Source organism: Topomyia yanbarensis, chromosome 1, assembly GCF_030247195.1.
Source record: "Topomyia yanbarensis strain Yona2022 chromosome 1, ASM3024719v1, whole genome shotgun sequence".
NCBI classification, from domain to species: Eukaryota; Metazoa; Arthropoda; class Insecta; order Diptera; family Culicidae; genus Topomyia; species Topomyia yanbarensis.
Window position 1 is genome coordinate 208,708,580 of NC_080670.1, and position 12,987 is coordinate 208,721,566.

The following is a 12,987-nucleotide window of genomic DNA, read 5'->3' on the forward strand; positions in this document are numbered from 1 at the left end:
TTAGTTTGAAGTATATAGTAGTATATCATCATCATCGATAGGGAGTAGATTCAGTGTAGAAGTATTGTAGCCCGATCAAAAGAGTGCTTTGCTGCCTCTCACGCATTTTCAATTCAGTTTTTAACATTTTCATTGGTTTCAAATGACAACGTCATCTCTAGGGACAAACAACGAATGACTGCTTTACCTTTGTAAGCCTAACACTGACAAGATGTAGACAATTTTTTTGTAGGAACCATTGTGCAATTATTTTATACTTATGCGTTTACCTAAATCCAACAAAGCTTCTATATATTTAGTTAATTAAGTGTTTAAATCAATGAATTGAAGCAACAAGATCCTGCCTTTCACCATCCTTCCTCAATCTCTCAATGTATGTGACAATAGGAAGATAAACACAAAACAAGCAAAAGGCAGCAACTTTAACCGAACTAACGCGCAAGTATCGAAAATTAAGCTTTTTAATCAATCGTAACTCACGTACAACAAGGACTCGTCGAAAAACAGCGTTGCACTTTTCTATGCATTCAATGAAGGGAGTCCGGTGAGGGCTTCATTACGTTAAAATGTTTATGCGCAGTATACATCGAGACAATTTATAGTTGACTAGTTGACAGTTATGACATATTTTTTGTGCGATTGTTAAGTCTCCCGCTGGAAACAAAATTGCACATCCGCTGCTCAGGGCGTTTCTCCGAAATTATTGAGCAATAGACGCTCAGACCATAGGACTTAGCTTGGGTGCCATTATGGAAACTAGAGAGACCTGCTCCAATTCGCATCTTAATTTTATTCCATCAATTTGACAGGCAATCGCTGCGTTAGCTTAACTGAGCCTTGGGTCTTTTCTATATTTAAAATACATAAAATAATAGTTTATGCCCGTTGGATTTCATGTACGCAATTTTTAAATTCGTTTCGTGATCTTTCTCGGAAGGGGGTTATTTGCAGGGTTGCCAACTACTGCTTATGGGTCAATAAGTTCGCTTTCTATCGAGCTGTCGTACTCGTCCATACTATCATCGCTGTTGACGCGTCATGGGAATGTTTTTGCTCGTCTATTGGAATTGCGGTTCACGACCGTGTTTCCTGCTGATGCTGTTTGTTGGTTTGGAGTAACTAGGAGCAGCATTTGTTGAGTGAAGGTTCATTGCTATCTGAGCAGCAGCTACAGTTCACTTGCCGGTTCACGATTTAGCTGAAGATGGTGAAAATTATTATGTATGTCTGATTGTAGTTGTAGTTTAGCATTTTCCTTAGCAGTTCGGCTCAGAATTTTCTATGCTGTATCATCTGATTTTAGAACTGATACGTAAGAATTCAACCCCAATTGAATTGTAGAGTGGAGGAAATAGTGTTTCGGAGAGAGGCGAACTCCGTATACCTCTTCTTGTATGTTTCTTTGCTTAAATAATCTTTTTTTTTTACTCTAGATTCATGTCATTTTTTCTTCCGGAAAGCGGCGATAGTAGAATTTTCATTCCTTCAGTCTCAGTTGGACTGAAAAAAAACTTTCGGGCGTAAAGTCAACGCAACCGGCGGATACATGCATCATCATTTAACCTCTCCATTCTACCATTCCCACCAACAAGAATAGTTGGAAGAAGCTCAACCATCATAGATCTACAAATTACCTACAGCCTCGCCGCCAAAGCTAGTACCAAACGGCTTCATCGATCACGAAACCATTCACCTAATATCAGATGTGCGGATCAGAATCAAAGAATTCCGGAATGTTAACATAGTTGGCTTTTAGGCAGATTTCCAAGCGCAAGATTTTCGTCAGTTAATCACTACTGAGCTGCCAAATCTCATGCCGTGAAATGTTCCAGAACGGATGATTGAAGTGAAAGACAGACAAACACCTTGGATTACATTTGAAATAGAACAAGTGATACCAGTAAGGTATCTTATGCATGCTCTGTATCTACGAAACCCAAATAGAAATAGAAATGATCAACAGTGGGGAGACTTGATAGCCAAGCGAAATAGGTCAGCCTCATTAATTTCGACCACAAAAAAAACGGTGCGGAGGAAAGTACTTCGACCCGGACCTTGCTGCAAAGAACCGCATTCACAGTAGCACCAAGAATTATCTGCAATGCGAGAAGACTCACCCGGAAGTGTCATCACAAAGATACCGACCGTGAAGAAACGTTTAATTTTCGAGATACCAGTATTGGTCCATCTGTCCAATGCCGAAGCGCGAGTTTTTTTTTTGGTTGCGTGGAAAAGAGAACTTGTCACGCCAATCCCAAAAGTTTTCAATCCCGTGCATTCTAAGCATTTTTCCAGCAATCACCAAGTTGTTAGAGAAGGCAGTATCTTCTCTTGATCAGATTGTCAAGCACATCGATAACGACAAGGATCGAGCACTTTTAGTGGCAAATTAGTCAAGCTAGCGGACTGGCTATAACACTACAACTGCATTAGCGAAAATCACCCATGACATCTATAACAAACTCGATGGTAATCATTGTACGGTGATCTGCAATCTAGTTTCCTTCTTAGCCAACGCAGCCAGGCATTGAAGATTGACACAACATCAGCTCATTCCAACAACAGGTCACCGATGGCACTCCTCAGGGCTCGCACCTAAGCGCGCTGCTATTCAGTCTCTATATCAACAGTCTGCTAATATGCTCTGGTCCAGCTCAAGATGGAGAGATGCTGATTGCAACAATTAATTAGGATCTGCAAAGTATTAAGCCATGGTCGAAGCTAAATCATCTGTTCCCAAACCCGAAAAAAAAATTACAAAGAGGACCTGTTTTAGTAGAATACTACAGATATCGATTCTTGCGACGAAAAAATTGTGATGTCAGACTGCGTAGTGAACCTCGAACTTCTGATGGATAAAAACCTCAAATGGACAGATCAGGTAAGAGATGTCACCAGCGAAGTCTTCAACACTTCGCACTCTCTGAACGTTTCCACCGGTGTTACTCAGGAGGACAAGAAGAAAATTGTGATAGTACCGATCTTCACATACAGCGATGTAGTATATTACCCAGGGCTTTCAGAAGCATTCAAAAATCAACTACTATGCTGTTTCAAAGCAACGGTGCAATTCGTTCACAATAGAGAAACTCTACGGCCGCCGTTGGAAACACAATTCCTGGGCATGACTTAATGACGAACTACCACTGTGGAATCCGAGGCTTCATACGAAACCTTAAGCGAAGCCGTCAGTCTACTCTTCACAGGAGCCATAAGCTGAAACCAACTTGGTAACAAGGCAGCAGAACACACTAAATACGCTAAGAGCAGCACTAAGGACTACGAATTAACTGATTGATTTTCTAGTTTGTAATTAATTTGCTAATGTAAAACTTTCCATAACATTTCTCTTTGACCTGACGAAAGGTTAATAAGCCACGGCTCTCGCTCGAATCATAAATTACAAAGCGGAAGTGAATATACGGTTGGAGCGCGTGAAAATTTTAATTGAAAGCATCTTTCAGGAGACATGAAAAAGGCACAGAACATTTGAATAAGTGGTTCAATAGAAACCTAATCTAACACTATAACGGATACACCCGATGGCACAGAGTAGCATTCAGGACCGCAGAAGAAAAAAATACACGGTGTACTAATACAATCAACAGGAGGATGTGTTTCCATTTAAAGTAATAGCTGCACAACTGGCGGATAACCAGGCTAACCCTATGGAAGATTGGTCAGTGAGCAGAATGACCATAAAAACAGCTCCTACAAGATGCGAGTGCTATGGAACAACAAAATCTTCGTCTTCCTGTAAGATTACCAGGTGGCAAACATGCTAAAATTTGTCTTTCTACTGAAGATCATCAAGTCATTCATTCTGCGCAGTTTTGTCTCCATATTTAAGGCTGTTCCCAAAGTTTACATGGTTATGGATATGGATGAAATCAGAGAAAATATCAGCAGTGTATACCCGGTCTTTGCAATTTAGAAACTACACTGCCATGAAGCAGGAAACAAGATTCCAACGCACAAAATCAGCATATAGTGTTTCGTGGCCAGTAAGTTGCCGGTCAAAGTTCGGCTTTTCTGTTGCATCAATTCGATCAGACTTTACTGCAGAAACAACGATAAATATAAGAAGACATCTGGTCAAAACTGCCCAGAACGAATCTACCCGAAAAAATATGTGAAATCCCTTAATTAACGTTGAACCGGTATGACACTTTGGAAAACGGTGATGAATTCTTAATAATGCCACATAGTTACGTGAAAATAACAAAAGGAACGTACAAACCTGTTAACGTATTGCAGTATAACCAATAGAACATCAAGTGACCAATTGGAGAGGACAACATTTCTGAGCGGATGAAAGGGTTTCCGGATAAAAAGAACAACAGGAAGGACATGAAGATCAGTGTAACGGAGATTCGTGGGGTTGGAGTTCAAACCTCTGCCCATAAATATTTTGAATTACTTTTGAAAATTTCTTAACTTCCTGATCAGGAAAAAAAGACATATTGCGAGCCATTTCGGCAGTCGTTGAAGAAACCCTGCGAGAGATGTACTTCAAATTGGTCGACATCTCCCGAGCTGTTCATGTCTCTACAAGTTTCGATATTAGCAACAGATTTGAGTAGACCAGTTACACAGCAGAGTGTCGGTCAGCGCGAGCTAGCAACGGCAACTAAGGACGAAAAAACGAACGAATAACACGAAGTCGGAGATAATCGGGATATCGTTCTCTAGAGAAATTTCACGACCAATAATTTCCCGGTCAAAGTGACTGAGATGGATGACGAAAACCGGGAAGTAACCTCGCGAGAAATTCCGCCGCATTGGAACTCTCAGCAACAGCTATATACAGATAAATAGGAACGAGTAGTGTCAAAAAGAATAAGAAACTCTGCGAAGGTGGTTGTAAAGAGATGGAAGTCATTGTGGTTGGCACCTCTGGATCGGTTTGTGTCTAGGCAGTTGACGACCTGAGCTGGTCAGTTATCTCACGAAGCAGCAATGGAAAATCACGTCAGCCAAAGAGATTTACGATGTAGTATTTGTATCGAAGAATAGGACAAAAAAAACACGATACCGGTTTAATTATCGACAAAAAGCTCAAAACGCGCAACATTGCCATTAGTGCCAAAAATTCAAGTAATTGCTAAAAATAGTAGAAGAACGCTGAAAGTCTTTCAGACTCAAAACAAAACCGCTGACAATATAGCTACACAATTGTGCCTTCCCTTAGTCATTGCTGACAGTGACTGGAGTGACACCAACTAAAAGAGCTTGCTGTTAGTTTCCGGGAGACAAGGATATATCAAGGAGAAACAGGAAAATCCAGAAACTATCCTATCAGTGCATAATGGGAAGAGTTCTTCAGAATGTTTTAACGAGCTGCAGTATTTTTCCCCCAGTTCCAAGAGATTAGTCAGTAAATTTGCTAACTCTCTGGAGTAAACTACCAAATGCATGGAGCACCTCACTCTTTAGTAGCATAAGTTTTTTTTTGCAATCAATGAGGCTAGTAACAACGTCATGCGAGATTATGCAGCAGCTGCATGCTTACCATGGCTGATTAGGCATATTCTGACCTGAGTATGCCAGCAGATCCCAGGAAGTTATCAATATCAAGGATTCTACTTTCGACAATATGCTGGAGTTTCTCCAGAATCGTAGCGAGGTACTGGGAGCTTGTTTGGCACTTTCCAGCGAAACAATCAGCGAACCAAAGCAACAACGATTAATCCGGTGATAGCGAAGATGATCCGGCTGCTCACAACAGTGGAGGTAAAGTGCGAATTGCTCCACTGAGCACATTACATATCAGTGAAAAGAGTTCAAAAACATGTGTATAAAAGACGGCGTGAACTTATGCACAAAGCAGTACTATGTTTCAATTGCTTATGGCCTTCACTTTCCAGAAACAAAACGGAAAACTGGTCTTGACTAGCGGTAAGTGGGACTAACGCGTGGTTTGTTTTTGTACGAGTGCTCCAAATCGATGAAATGATTGACTTTCGGCGAGTGTGAGTGGGCGAGGAACGGTACAGAAAAACGCGAAATTCACAAAACTCGGTATTCCGATGAAAAAAGCGTCTACAGGAAAATCAGAATAACAAAGCGATGGAGCAGCTATACCGCGTTAATGAAACACGGAAATTATACGAGAATGTGAATCGCTCGTGCAAGGGCTATGTGCCATGCCAACATGTGCAGATATGCTAAAGGGAACCTTCTCACGAACGATGGCAAAGCAGTAGACGATGAGAGTAGCGCTAGAATCAGCCTGGAGACATGCGCTGCCAACGACAGCTACCCAGCATCGGATAGACCTGAGATTCAGGAAGGCATCGGGCAATTGATCAACAATAATAAAGTCGCTTGCAACGATCAACTACCATGTGAATAGCTCAGACACGGAGGAGAGGCATTCGATAGAGCAATCCACTGGGTGATTTCAAAGATCTGAGAGGAGGAGATTTTACCAGAAAATTAGATGGAGGGAGTAGTATGCCCCATCTATAACAAAGGTGATAATAATTGGATTGCTACAATTACCGAGCAATCATATTGCTGAAGGCCACCTACAAGGTGCCGCTGTCTATCACCGTAGCAAGGGAGTTTGTTAGGCAATGTGAACACGACGTTTTTACTAATCACATGTTTATAGATTTCAAAGCCGCAAATGATACAATTGAAACTTGGTAAGGCGATGGACTTTCTTGTTTACTGTTTAATATCGTTGTGGGAATTGTGATAAGCAGAACAAAAATCGAGATAAGTGGTACGATTTTTTGGAAGTCCTCAACTTTTTGGTTCTGGCGACGACGTTGATATTGTGGCACGTAACTTGGAAGCAATGGTGGAGACATACAACCGACTAAAGGTTGAAACAATGCGAAATGGACTAGTCATAACTGCGACGATGAGAGCTAGTAAGAAACATAGCTTTACTAGATAATATTACATCGATTGATGGCGATAATATCGAGGTTTCTTGAGATGCTGATGGTAGTCGAAATGTGGAGATGGAGCATGATCCACGAATTGCAACAGCTGCTTGGAGAACCACTCATCTTTCTCACAGTGAAAATTGGACGACAGCTAGATAAAAATGGGTTTCGAAACTAATTGGACAGGAACAAGCAGTAGAGGTGCACAGCGGCCTGAGGAGATTTTGTCCCCTGCGAGACTGGCGACGAACAGCCGTGGACCGATTGAACTGGAAAGGCTTTCTTGATACAGCAAAAGGCCTCACGATCTTAGACTGATTGGTAAGATAAGTAAGAATACATGTTGTCTGAGAGGGGTTTACCGGTAGACCCGCATGGCTGATTCGTATCATTCTGAAATAACTTGCCAAGGGTATGCGAAAAAAAATTATCCCAGGAAGTTTTCGATACCAAGACTCACCTTTCGATGATTTACTAGAGTTTTCCAAGCAACGTTCCTAAATGCTGGGAGCCGAAAAAGGAAACATTTAAGCCGGTGATAGCGAAACTGAAAACACTGTCTACAAAAGTGGAAAAAAATTACGCCAAGTAGTGAGGACAATACGGGGTGGAAAAAAATGTCCGTAAATTTTTCTCGTAAATTCTTTTTTTTTTTGTTGAGCTCTAATTTGTCAGATGCTGGAGCACACCTGTACTAATCTAGACCATGATAAACAAAAGCGGAGATTTTAGTTGAATTGGTTTGGGCACAAAGGTTTGACGATCAATGGAAGTAAAACATACAACAACAAATGGTTGATCGTATTGGCAAAGATGGAGATGGCACAACAGCAGACGTAGTTGTAGCAGCGAACGTTAGCCAACAGTTTACGATAGGTCTACTTAGGAACAGATCCGAATCTCGTGACAGGTCCAATCAAGCAAATAGTAAGATTGATTGGTCTATGGATATATTCAACACACAGTGAGTAAAGATGATAATGTTTGGCAGTTATATTTGCAAAGCTGTACAAAAATTGAGATGAAATGCCTAGAACGTTAGCCAAAGAGATTTACGACACAGTATTTGTATTGGAGAGTTCGACAAAAGAAAAAGAAACTGAAGTATAAGGTGCCAGGGTACTTCACATATCTGAACTCTAGGGATGGTGGATATGGTGATACAGGTTCAAATATCGACAAAAAGCTTAAAACGAGCGATATTGGAACGCCGAGTTCTCCGAAGATTTAAGCATCTACTAGATAAAAAGTCGAAAAAACGAAGACTCAAAACAAAGCACCTGTCAATATAGCTGCCCAACGGTGCTATCCCTTCGCCATTGCTAGCAAGGCCTGGAAAAGACGCACAGAAGAAGTTCAATTTGAGGTTTGCAAAATTCAGTTCAATCCATGCCGAAACATTGGACCTTCAACCTATATAATGTTAGACCCGCAGAACAGCCAATTCCAAGTGCTTCGGGTATAAGGAGAGCTTTCAGTCGCAAACGCTGTTAAGGAGTGACACCAACTAAACGAGCTTGCTGCTAGTTTCCAGGAGACACAAGGATATATCAAGGAGAAATAGGAAAATTCTGAAGCTAACCCATCCGTGCATGACGGGAAGGGTTCGTCAGTATGCTTTATCGAGCTGCAGTATTTTTTACTTAGTTCTAGGAAGACACGCAAACAAACAAAAATCAGATGAAATTAATATTATCCATGTACGAACTTTTGGTTGAACACTTTTCATCAGCTTCCGGACAAGGGTTTCATTACATTTTTTGAGCTCCTGCATATCCCCAGCTGCTTTACCAGTTTTATTGAAGATCCTTGTCACAATCGCCCAGTACCGTTCGATAACGCAAACCAAAAGACAATTTGATGGATTAATGTCTTTCTCAACGAAATATATACCCTTTTCCGCCAGCTCCTTGAGAGTTGCTTTGGCGTGTTGCATCAATTCTAAATCCGGTCAAAACAGTCGAGGGGTACTATACTTCTCATATACAGTAACCTGTTGTAGAGACAACAAGATCCATAGAAACGTATTGCTTGCCATACTGGCACTTTTTGACCAAGTTTCTCCACTTGAATCGAGCTGTCCGCATCGCTTACATCTTTCCCTACGTCGGCAACAGAATATTGTGAATTTGCAAGGATTTTTGATCCTACAAAATTTTCGAATACAATTCTCGGGCTCTTGTTGGAGCGCGACGGCTTTGTACTCTACTACTCTAGCGATTTCCTGCTTTTTATAGATCTTCGGGTAGTTTCGTTTCTCGATACATTGGATCATTCCGACGCTCGTTGCCGATTTGTTGGTCAAATCATTTATTAACATTGATTTATTCTATTCCTAATTAGAGATACCACTTTCTGGTTCAGCATTGGGCGAAAAGGTCCGACTGTTTTGCCTCTTCGTGACAGTTCAATCAAAGAATAGTGTTTCCCAAACTTGTTTGATGAATTATACACTCGCGTGACGAATTCCGAAGTGCTCCTCCAATATTTGCATAGTTACTTCCTTTTCATGTAGCCATGTATCAAAAAACCTAGTTTTCATTACATTTTCAACACGTGACATTTTTCCATCGAAGTACACAAAAGCAAACAAACCAAGACGACAGTAAAAGGCATAGCATGCTGTGTTTTTGCTGCTTCCAGATAAAAAAACAAACCTCTCATTCTGCCAGATTTTTGAATTATAGAAGTGTTTGCACACACATTTTAGAAATTTGGGGCATATTTTCCCAAATTTATCAAAAATCGATTGATAAATTTCGATAACTTTGAGGTCGCTGTTAAGTGACAGATTTTGCCAGACATTTTTAGATGATCTGCCAGATATTCTCTGAAAAATAGTGGCAATTCTGGCTGTGATGAGCACCTTCAAATCATCACAACTACATGCGTATGACGCCAAATGTATGCGAATAGATTATTTCCGATGCAGTTCCTTTCGTTATTTAGTACGGTGTTTCCGAGTGTCCATTTTCACGGTTGTGACCAAAATGTATGTATGTATCAAATGTCTGTCGAGAAGAGCCGGATACCGTCACATACTTGGCAATATAATGCATGAGAGAGATGCAGTAGAACCTGTTGAAACAGTGTATTCTCAAACGATAAACTTGATCAAGCTCGTTTTTTACGTCGACGATTTCCTATCGGGTTCTGACGACGCAGAGGATCAAGATCAACGGTTGAGCAGATCCATTAAAAATTCTGGAACATCGTAATCGGAAAAAAATGTTGTTACATAATGCTCGAAGTGCATTTTTTAAAAATATTTCGTGGTTATATATTTACATGATGTAAAAAATAAGACATGCGACATGCTGGTGAACTCGAGTGATTCGTAGTTATGCTGCCTAAGCTTGACCCTCATCAGCAGAAGACAAAAGTTAAGCCCGCAAGATATTAAGCCACTTCTAGTTTTCCGATCTGTATACTTCACATCCTTGCTCTCATTATGGCTCTAAATTTTCAAAGACTTTCCCTACCCAGTAATCTCTAGCTAATTGAATATTGTTAAAATGTAAAAAAATAAAAACAATAAAACGAAACCCTAATGGTTGCCCGTCAGATCCCGTAGGCGTGGGGATACCTTTTTACGCTGGGAGGAAACACTTGTTTCTTCCCTAACCCCCATGATATGAAATATGGGAGACTGCGCCGATGATTGACCAGTGCAGGCAAAGTGTAATGCTGGAAGTAGACGCTTAAGCTCTCGACATTGTATACCAAGATATCGCTTTTATTCCCTCATCATCAAACTAATAAACTGAATAGGACGGAACTTAAACTAACGTTTTCTACTTAAGATCAAAGGCTCGCTAGTGTAAGATAAACTCTATTGAATTTAACTATTGCTATTATTATTATTATTATCATATAATTATTATTATTACGATTACTATAATTACTGTTTGTGTTTTTTTAGTTATTTATTTTTCCAATTAAAGCTACATTTTTCCTACAATTGAAAACCTGCCTGTTTGTTTTCATTCGTCCTTTACTACTGCTGGCTGTTGTTGTAATTTGTAAATTGATTAATCAAAAACAAAACTCAATTTTCTATGTTACCCCGCGTCTCCGTTTTTCCGCATTTCATTTGAATGTTGGAATGCAAATCGTAATTGGCTTGTTTGATGTTTAACCCATCTCCGAAAATGTTTGAAAATCACAACAACAAAAACACAATTTTGAAACAATTCGATTTCATCCCCGTGCTAAACAAAATAAAAATAATGTTCGAAACCGGTTCGTCGCCGCTGAAAAAGATTACATGATTTAGTTAGAATAACATGAAAACATCTAGAAAGGACAACCGAAGATGCGAGGGAGAGAGAGGGAGGCAGTAACCGTAATCAACTGATTGTAGAACAAATGAACAGAAACGGGTGCAAGGTAAGATTTTGTTATAATCCCTATGTTCTTGTTAGTTCATTATGGTTTTCTTCTAAGCTAAAGCGTTACGCTGCTGCTGCTACTACTACTGCAACTATTGATGAGCTAGTTTTTTAATCCGATTGATGTTACTACATATTAATATTAACACCGATACTAGTTCCGGGTTGTATGCGTGTTAATTTTGCTTGCCTATTGCTTGTTCGGTGCTTTATGCCCCTCCTTGCTCGGAGAACCTGACCATGTGAGACTCCTCGATGTAGCATTAGTTCCTAAGAATCACCACCAATAAGTAACCAAAGCACAATACATCACCCACCACTGGCACAGCATCCTTTCATTTGGATACCACATCCTGCTTGTATTTTGTAATTAATGGCACAACAGATTAACTAAATATTTCATGATGAGTACGGAAATTAGCAGTAAGATGTTTCGGTTAGATGTATTTGATTAGAATTAAGGAAATTGGCAGAATTTGAAAATGAAACAAATTTAGGTTACAGTCAAGTTACAAATGATTACTATAAAAACAAATGCCATAAAAAGATATGAAATAATGTCAATTTGTAAAATGGGCACGCGTTATTCAAATATTGTTTGACTATCTTCATCAGTTTCAGGTTTATTTTGGGACATCGAGTAGATTCTTTAATAATTGCAGTTGTACCCGTTTTTCATGCGATCAAATCGCTTATGGAGAATTGTGTTTATTGACATATATCGGCGTTATGAAGCCTACTTTGAGTAGCCAGTGACTTTCGTTGTTTATTATTCTTATCCTTATGGTAACTTATGGATTCACAAATTTTACCATAGGAAATTAATGATAACTGTTCAGATTTTTGTTTATTAAAATTCAAGCTTGTCAGTTCATTCTATTTACTGCATACCATTCTTGTCTATTACAATGGAATCACGTTTTGTTATTTGGATTAATCTAGGTGCCTGATAGGTGTATACCGCCCTTGATCGCATAGATGTCCTATTTTCTATGGGATATATTTATGGGACTAATTTGCGATCAAAGGAAGTATACCGATGACAATTCCTTTGATTATGGTGAGCTTGATCATTATAAGGCTGTTGACGTGGGTGGTTGACAGGAGACCTTCTCTTCAATGATTTATTTCTTTTCCTCATCGGTTATAAGACATGTTTTGAACTTTCTCGGGGTAGGTAGCTGCAATTAAACACGTACTGCTTTCCTAGTACCGCAAAGCATTCAGTCGTCAAATCTCACCCAACTCTGTCTTGAAAATAGCCTACTCCGAAGGCCTTTTCATTGTTTTTTTTTTCTCGCCTGACCTCTATTGATCTCCATGAAAAACCCATTTGAAGGTGCACTTCAAATGCGCTTTAAAACTCATCTTTTTTACATACTTTACAAACACAATCAAGAGGTTCAAAGGAAGAAACGTCTCACCGAACACGAGTTGCAACAGTTGCTTTGAGAACTACCCATCGTTCACACAGCGAAATTTGGGCGGATGCGATCGGCTGGAGTGTCGTAAAAACGGTTCTCAAAACTAATCCGACAGGCGCAAGGAGAAGAGATACACAGCGTGCAAGGTAGATCGACCAAGATGAAGGAGACCTGAAGAGTCTTCGTGCCGACTTCTTGATATAACAAAGAATATCACGGCCTTAGACTGATTAGTAAAATAATTAATGTTTCGTCGTTTGGGCAGGGTATCCA

The 12,987-nt window shown here is 39.9% G+C and overlaps 1 protein-coding gene across 13 annotated transcripts in view; it reads left to right on the forward strand.

Moving 5' to 3' along the window:
* LOC131690247 (stromal interaction molecule homolog) overlaps positions 1–12,987 on the forward strand; it is a 45,481-nt gene that overhangs the window by 16,321 nt on the left and 16,173 nt on the right. The window contains exon 7 of one of the 13 annotated variants that reach the window (XR_009305553.1): positions 11,162–11,288. The exons of the other annotated variants lie outside the window; for them this stretch is intronic. The gene's annotated coding sequence lies outside the window, so the exon portion shown is untranslated. The remainder of the gene's footprint in view (positions 1–11,161; positions 11,289–12,987) is intronic. 13 annotated transcript variants of the gene reach the window in all.